At 40.7% G+C, this 8500-nt stretch overlaps 1 pseudogene; it reads left to right on the top strand.

Annotated features, from left to right (window-relative positions):
* The first annotated feature begins 6542 nt into the window (after window positions 1-6542).
* LOC122898795 lies at window positions 6543-7403 on the top strand (annotated as a pseudogene).
* Window positions 7404-8500: the final 1097 nt, after the last annotated feature.

The following is an 8500-nucleotide window of genomic DNA, read 5'->3' as shown; positions in this document are numbered from 1 at the left end:
ACCTAACTAAAGAGGTAAAGGATCTATACTTGAGGAACTATAGAACACTCATGAAAGAAATTGAAGAAGACACAAAAAGATGGAAGACCATTCCATGCTCTTGGATCGGAAGAATAAACATTGTTAAAATGTCTATACTGCCTAGAGCAATCTATACTTTTAATGCCATTCCGATCAAAATTCCACCAGCATTCTTCAAAGAGCTGGAGCAAATAATCCTAAAATTTGTATGGAATCAGAAGAAACCCCGAATCGCTAAGGAAATGTTGAAAAACAAAAATAAAGCTGGCGGCATCACCTTACCTGATTTCAAGCTTTATTATAAAGCTGTGATCACCAAGACAGCATGGTACTGGCATAAAAACAGACACATAGACCAGTGGAACAGAGTAGAGAGCCCTGATATGGACCCTCAACTCTATGGTCAATTAGTCTTCGACAAAACAGGAAAAAATATACAGTGGAAAAAAGACAGTCTCTTCAATAAATGGTGCTGGGAAAACTGGACAGCTATATGTAGAAGAATGAAACTCGACCATTCTCTTTGTGTACACCGTACACAAAGATCAACTCAAAATGGATAAAAGTGCTTGGAACCTTTAAAGAGAACAAGTGCTGGGGGTGGGGGTTACCTGGATGGCTCAGTAGGTTAAGCGACTGCCTTTGGCTGAGGTTTTGATCCCAGTGTTCTGGGGGTTCCTAGGTATATGACTCTTGATTTCAGCTCAGGTCATGGTCTTAGGGCTATGGGATCAAGCCCCACATCAGGCTCCACTCTGGGTGTGGAGCCTGCCTGGGGTTCTCTCTCTGCCCCTTCCCCACCGTCCTAAGGAAAAAAAAAAAAAAAAAAGCAAGTGATCTACTGTGGTTAAACCCCAAGAGTGGTCTATATAACCAGTTTAGGTTCAGCCTGTTTAGAAGTTCCTGTGCCCACCATCCCTAAGAGCCTCACTGCTTCATTCCTTTGTTGTCTCTTATCTCTCTCTCTTAGTCCCACAGAGAGAAAAAGAGAGGCAGAGATAGGGACATGCGCACACACACACAGAGAGAGGAAAAGAAAGAGACTGAGAGGCTATATATGTGGATCTGTAATGGCTGAATGTTACTAAAGAGAAATGGCATGGTCTTCATGTGATTTCTAAAGAAAGGGAGCCACGCTCCATCAGGATTGTCCATAGACATGGACAAGAGTGAATGTAGAGAGACTTCTGCTTTATTTAAATTTCGGATGGCTCCCAAAGTTCACCTCGTCTACTGACTCCTTACTCAAGCATTAAGACACCCAGTGACTGGGTGTCTCAGGGGGCTTGGCTCAAGGAAGTTGGTAAAAACAGCTGTGGCATGACTTGCCTAATCCTGAAATTCCCCCCTTCCCAAAAATCTCTCTCCCAGCCTGCCAGCAAATATGACATTTTTTTCATGTTATGTCATTTATTTTGCACCATTACCAGTGGTATAATCCTCTCCATTTCACTGCTGAGGTTTAGACCTAGAAAGGTAAGTGTTGCAAGCTTGTATATTACTTAAAGGTAGGATTAACTACTAATAACAAACATCTGAAAAACAGAAGCTTAAATGAGATAGAAGTCCAAAGGCAGGTAATTCGGGGCTGGCATGACCATTGCATCATCACCACAGACCAAGATTTTTCAGACTCTCTGCTCCATCATCCCTGCTACATAGCTCTCCTCTCTGTAGTGCAGTATGGCTGCTGGAGCTCCTGACATCACACCTATGCTCTAAGGAGCAGGAAGAAACAGCAACTATTCCAATGAGGAAACCTACAGAAACTCCACACATTTTCACCTACCTATCATTGGCTAAAAAATAGTCATATAATCAAACAGTCTTTTAGATAATAATGTGTCCATCCAAAAATCAGGTTTTGTTATTTCTAGATACAGGGAGAGTGGAAATCCAGAAGACAACTAGCAACCTCTGCCGCCACTGGAAATAGACCAAACAGATACAGATCCGTTGAATTCCACATCTCATCTATTTGCCCTCACTCTACTACTCCATACTTTGGGATGAAGGAATGGCCAAAGCCCAAAGGTGTGAGAATTCAGGACAGTTCAGAACAGTGTAGCAGTTCAGTGTAGCAGGCACATCGGGTTTGTGACTAGACGGTGTAATGACATTAGAAAGGTAGGAAGGTGTTATGAAGAAACTTGAATACCAAGAAACTTGGATACTCTATCCAGAAGCCAGTGGGAGTCATTGCAGGTTTTTGAGCAGGGGAGGAACCTCTGCTTCTCAGCTCCTTGCTGAGGAACATGAGGCTATGCTAGAGGCTAGTGTTCATGGGGGCCTGTCTCTAATATTTGGCTCATCTCTAGTATCACACTAGATGTTTAACCTCTTTGTGCCTCATTTTCCTCATCTTTACAAAAGTTAGTGTAAGTAAAGTGTGGAAAACTGTACCTGGCATAGGGTGTGCTCTGTAAAATTGTCTTATTTATTTATTTATTTATTTATTTTTAATGCTCCTTTTGAATTCCATGAAGCCCAACAGCCCGTGAAACAGGAGGCGTTCCCTTGGGGGACGTCAGGTTGGGGTTTCCTTGGCAGACCCGTGTTTTGTATTTCATAAAAGCAGCAGCAAAAGGGTACTGTGGGGTTAGTATCATCACCTTTTTTTTTTTTTTTAAGATTTTATTTATTTATTTGACAGAGAGAGAGATCACACGTAGAGAGGCAGGCAGAGAGAGAAAGGGAAGCAGGCTCCCTGCTGAGCAGAGAGCCCGATGCGGGACTCGATCCCAGGACCCTGAGACCATGACCTGAGCCGAAGGCAGCGGCTTAACCCACTGAGCCACCCAGGCGCCCCTCATCACCTTTTTTTAGGCGAGGGAAGAGCCGCTGAGAAGGGTGGCTGAGCTGGGTTAGACTCAGAACCGGACTTCTGATGCCAGAGATCTCATGATTCCCCCTCACCAGCATGTGGCGCTGTTGGCCATTACCGCCTCTGGTAACTCTTTCGTTGACGTCTAGGATACTAAGTGCCTTTCTTCTCTCTCCTCCGTATTTAACTAATTATTCTCCACAATCTTTATCGTCTCTTCTTCATCTAACTATCCTTCAGAGGCTGCCAAATCCCAGAAGCTTTTAAAGATGTATGTCTTAACTCCGTACTTGCCTCTTTTTAAAATTTTATTTCATTTCATTTTATTTTTTATTATGAAGACAATTTTAAATTTATTTAAACTTTTGCATTAAGATTTAATTTACATATATTAAAAGTTAATCTGTGTAGTGCACAGTTCTTTTTTATTTTAGATTTTTAAAAATCAAACACAGGGGCACCTGGGTGGCTCAGTGGTTTAAGCCTCTGCCTTCAGCTCAGGTCATGATCTCAGGGTCCTGGAATCGAGCCCCATGTCGTGCTCTCTGCTCAGCGGGGAGCCTGCTTCCCCCTCTCTCTCTGCCTGCCTTCTGCCTACTTCTGATCTCTCTCTGTCTATCAAATGAATAGATAAAAATCTTTTAAAAAAAAATCAAACACAAAATTTTAAAAGGCAAATAGGGCTAACATGTTTGTAACTGGATAGAGCAGTCTCTTTCTCACATCAGCCTGCTCCAGGGCTGGTCCTGCCCCCAGGAAGCCGAACTGCTCCATAAGGCTGTGCAGGTTGTGCAAAACTCAACTTTGGGGATACCATTTAAACACCCTGTGAGTTCTGAAATGCACAGCCACCATATATAGTAGCCTATGAAGTTGTAACTTGTCAATTCTTTCAGCCTTTTCTTCTTGTATTTACCTTTATGAATTTAAGTAAGTTTGAACTGCTTTTTCTTGATTCTCCAATATCAGTTATTATGTATTGATGTCCTCTATTAATGAATAATTACTTAGCTCTTTCAAACTCCTCCAACCACTCTATGTGACTTCTCCTCTTTTATCTTTTTATCTGTACAGTTATATCACAATTTCAATCAGTATTCAATATCTACCTTATTAGAACCACATAAAAGTGTTTATTGCTGCATCAAGTAGTGTACTATTATAATGGCTCTTCCTTGTTCAACTTTGTTTTCTCAAGTGGTTAATAGTTGCCTTTTTTTTTCCATTTCCTTGTTCAACTTTAGTTTTTCACATCATTAATAGCTGCTTTCTTTCTTCTTTTTTTTTTTCCATTTTCTCAGCATTTTATGTATCGATGACTGGCTTAATGTCGCCATTTCCTCCAATAACTTCTTTAATGCAGTTTGCTATCATTCATATCCCTCCACTTCTCTTCCCTGCACCCTCCTAAGAGTATTGTCTCCTGGAGTCTTAAGTCTTCCTGTTCTATGTTTACTGTCCAGGTCAGCTACAAACCTCTTATTCTGAGACACCCCCCTTGACCAGTAACCTGGGATTCCCTTCACTTCTTTCCTTTCTTGGACCTCATGCTTCCTCTTTGTTTGATAGAGCATATTGTCTAGCAGCTTCTTTAGACATGCTACAGCAGAGTTAGGTTTGTTGAGATTTTTCTAATTCTAAAATATCTTTATTCTGTCATCACACATCATGACACTTTAGCTGTATATTTCTAGAGTGAAAATAATTTTTCTTCATAGCACTGAATGTAGTTCTCCCCTCTCTTCTAGCTTCCAGGGTAGCTAGCTGCTAATGACTAAATATTTGTATGAAACCTGTTTTTTTGTCTGGAACATTTTTCCATTAATTCTTTATCCTTAGTGTACTGAAATTCCATGAGGATGTGTCTTGGTGCAGCCTTTTTTAAAATTTTATTTTAAAGAACTTATTTATTTATTTGACACACAGAGAGAGAGACCATAAGTAGACAGAGAGGCAGGCAGAGAGGGACTGGGAAGCAGGCTCCCCACCGAGCAGAGATCCCAATGCAGGACTCGATCCCATGAACCTGGGATCATGACCTGAGCTGAAGGCAGAGGCTTAACCTACTGAGCCACCCAGGGACCCATGGTGCAGCCTTTTAAAAGGTTTGTTTTGGGAGGAACACTTTTTAGACTTTTAATCTAGATTCCTTGGCACTTTGGTTTTCCAAAATCTCACAAAATTATTTCTTTGTTTTATCCATTTTCTTGGTTCCATATTTCTACAACCTCTATTGGTTTGCTATCAGAGGCAAAATCTTCCAATTTCCTTATCTTTTCCATATTATTATTCATATCTTTGTGTTCTACTTTCAGTGGGAGTTCTCCAACTTAATCCTCCAATTCTTCTTTTGAATTTTTAATTTTAGTTATATTGCTAATTTGCAAGAGCTTTTTCTTATTCTCTTATTGTGCCTTTTTTATAGCATCCTTGTTTCTCTGAGGATGCTAATTATTGCTTTCTTTAAAATTAGTTTCCTTCTCCTGGTTTTGTTTTCTTTTCTTTCTGCTTTTTATGTTGTAGGTCTTTCTAAAAAATCTAGACCAATTTTCTTCTGTTCTTTTTTTTTTTTTTTTAAAGACTTATTTATTTGAGAGAGAGAGTGCAGGGGGAGGGGCAGAAGAAGAGGAAGAATCTCAAGCAGACTCCCCTCTGGGCACAGAGCCCAATGTGGGGCTCAATCTCATGACCCTGAGATCATGACCTGAGCTGAAGTTAAGAGTCAGATGCTTAACAAACTAAGTCACTCACTCACTCCCCTTCAGTTCATTTTTAAGCCTAAAATGATTGGAAGACTGATTGGAAGTCTTCTGTGATTGGGCGAGTTTGATGACTACTGGAGTTCAAGCTATGGACTGGATGTTTTTTCTTGGGGAGATATACGTGTGTGTGTGTGTGTGTGTGTGTGTCCCTAACTCCTCTGGCGGGGGCCATTGAGATTCTCCAATGAAGGTCAATCCACTCTCCTCTCATGAGGGTGTGGCAGCTGGTATTCTGGGGTAGGGGAAGGTGACTGAGGGCCTCAGTATTCAATGTGCAACCTTTCATGTATTTCTTATCTTTTCAGTTGGCCACCTCCCCCAAGCCCTCTCGCCAAGCTTGATGTCTCTGAACTCAGAGGCCTTCTGGTTCAATTGCTCTCAAGCATAAATCTCTTCTCTCCCACCGGGGTGAGAGAGCGGTAGTCATCTGGCTGGGCAGGGTTGGATCCTAGAGCTCTAACTGATCCTTTTACAGACGTTCAACATATTCCCCTATTCAATTATAACACACATCTACCTTCCTTGCACTTAGTACCTCTGGGATTTTCATCTCTCCTGGGTTCTTCAGAGTCAATAGGGTGGCTTCTGACTAATATAGCCATCCAAAGACACTTAAGTCTATTTGTTTTAAGCTTTTTCTGCTCTGTTAAATCAATTCCCAACATCCCACATAGTTTTTGTCTTATTTATATATTGTGGCTTGGGATTATGTATGTTTTCCTAGTTATACCAGTGATGGAATGCTTATTTTATTCTAGTCCTTCTTAGTGCTTCAGTGACTTTTTTTTTAATAAAATAAACAGAAATGTCAATTTGAAACCAGAAGATCCTGCCCTTTCCTGTTGCAGGTTATGTGGCGTCAGCTCCTGGGTCTCTGACACCCGAAAATTGAGAGCTCCTTCACGGCCCAACAGCTGAACCTCGGGGCCATCCCCATGCCACAAAATGAATATATTGAGTTACACCATAAATATTAGGGATATTATTTGGATTACCATGAAAAAAAGGTAAAGAAAGAAGGTCAGAGAAGCTCACGAATGTTCAAGGAAGGTGAAAAAGATGATCAAAAAGCTAAGCTCTCCCATCAACATCACCATGCTGAGAAAACACAAATGAAAAAGATTATCAAGATACATGGAGAGAGAAACCCCAAACAAAAGAATGATGAAAAGACTCCACAAGGAGCAGTACCTGCGTATCTGCTGGGGAGATAGGGGCAGTCTATGCTAAGTGTTTTCCAATATGATCAACAAACATGAAAAGAGATAGTGGGAAATGGGAAGTACGTCTGCCAAGAGCTCATGCCCAGGGAGAAACACAGGTGTTCCAAGTTATTTGAACAAGAAAGAGAAAGAAGAAAGCGTGGAAGAGGATGGTTACTAATTGAGCTTTATTGGAATTGAAATTAAATTAAAACCACCTAATTAAATTAAAATTTAATTAAATTAAAACTTAATTAAAAATTTAAATTAAAAAATTTTAAAAACCATCTAATTACAATTAAAAACACCACCTAAATACAAATGATTCATTAGGCCAATGGACTTACACTTCAAAAAGGCCCACAACACCTCCTAAACTGCAAGCCATCATTTCCCCGCCCATATTTCATGTCAGGGAGAATCCCTCATTTGCACTATGTTCAGCTTTGGTGTTACTACTAAAGGTCCAGCCATTGAGGTGAATGTGAGTAAGTTGGGTGTCGTGACAGGAGGCAAATTTACTTGGGGAAAGCATGCCAGGTCACCAGCCATCCTGAAATTGATGGATGCCTAAATGCAGTCTTACTTGTGTGAAACTGCTGTCAAAGCAGTAACTTCTTATGATTGTTGAAGATTGTATACCAATCAGGGACACTGCCATGACTGTCATGCTTCTGAATACTACTAAGCAGTTTTATGTGCATGTCAGCTGTCGTAGAGAGAGCTATTTATTCTACTGTTAAAAAAACAAAAACAAAACAAAACAAACAAAAAAACAATAAGAACCACAACAACAACAACAAAAACACATTAAAATAGACAAATTTTACAAAAACCGAAAAACCAGGAGATCCTCCTCCGTCCTTGCCCCTTCCGCTTCCACTGCTTAATTCACATCCTCATTGATTCTCACCTGTGCCTTTTAAATATCCTCTAGCTGCTATCCTGGTCTCCAGTCTCCTTCCTCTCTAATTCATCCTTCACAGATACTCTGATCTGATCGCATCCCTCCCCAACTGAAAAACGTTCTATGGCTACTCACAACAAACAGAACTGTGTCCTTCCCAGTTTGGTTTCAACCATCCTTTCCAGTCTTTCATCTACCCCTAGACTCATAAGCTCTGTGTTCCAACAAGCATTTTTTTAAAGTTTACCATATGCCGGGTCCGTACTAGGCATTTGTAGATACAAAGATGAAAATACAGTTCATGCTTTCAGAGACCTCAGAGTCACAAACAGGTGAAGGCTGTTTCCCATCCCCATATCTGTTTAAAATTCTGGCCATTCAAAGTCAACGTTAAACAAGCTTCCTTTATCTTCATTTTGGAATTAATCTCTTCCACCCCCAGGCCCCCCTGAAGCATTTTCCCTATACTGTTATTAGAACACTGAACCCAGATTGCCTTAAATATACCTGTAGATGTGTCTAACCCCCCTCACCTGACGTAGGACTCCTTCGCAGTAGGGACAACAGAGATCTCCATTACATCACCAAAGTGTTTTGAATAAAGTAGGAACTCAATAAAAATGCATTGAAAACATCAAGTTTTCCTGGCACTGAATTCAAGGAAAAAAATGCTCAGTTGGCGTTTGTATAAGGGACACTGAACCGCTTTATTTATTCTTTTGATATTCCGACATTTATTAACCTGCTGTGGACCAGGCCCTGTGCCATACACTGTGGGGACAGA

This window comes from Neovison vison, chromosome 2 (genome assembly GCF_020171115.1).
Source record: "Neovison vison isolate M4711 chromosome 2, ASM_NN_V1, whole genome shotgun sequence".
Classification (NCBI taxonomy): domain Eukaryota; kingdom Metazoa; phylum Chordata; class Mammalia; order Carnivora; family Mustelidae; genus Neogale; species Neogale vison.
Note: the sequence above shows the minus strand (reverse complement) of the source record. Positions and strands in the feature narration are given on the sequence as shown.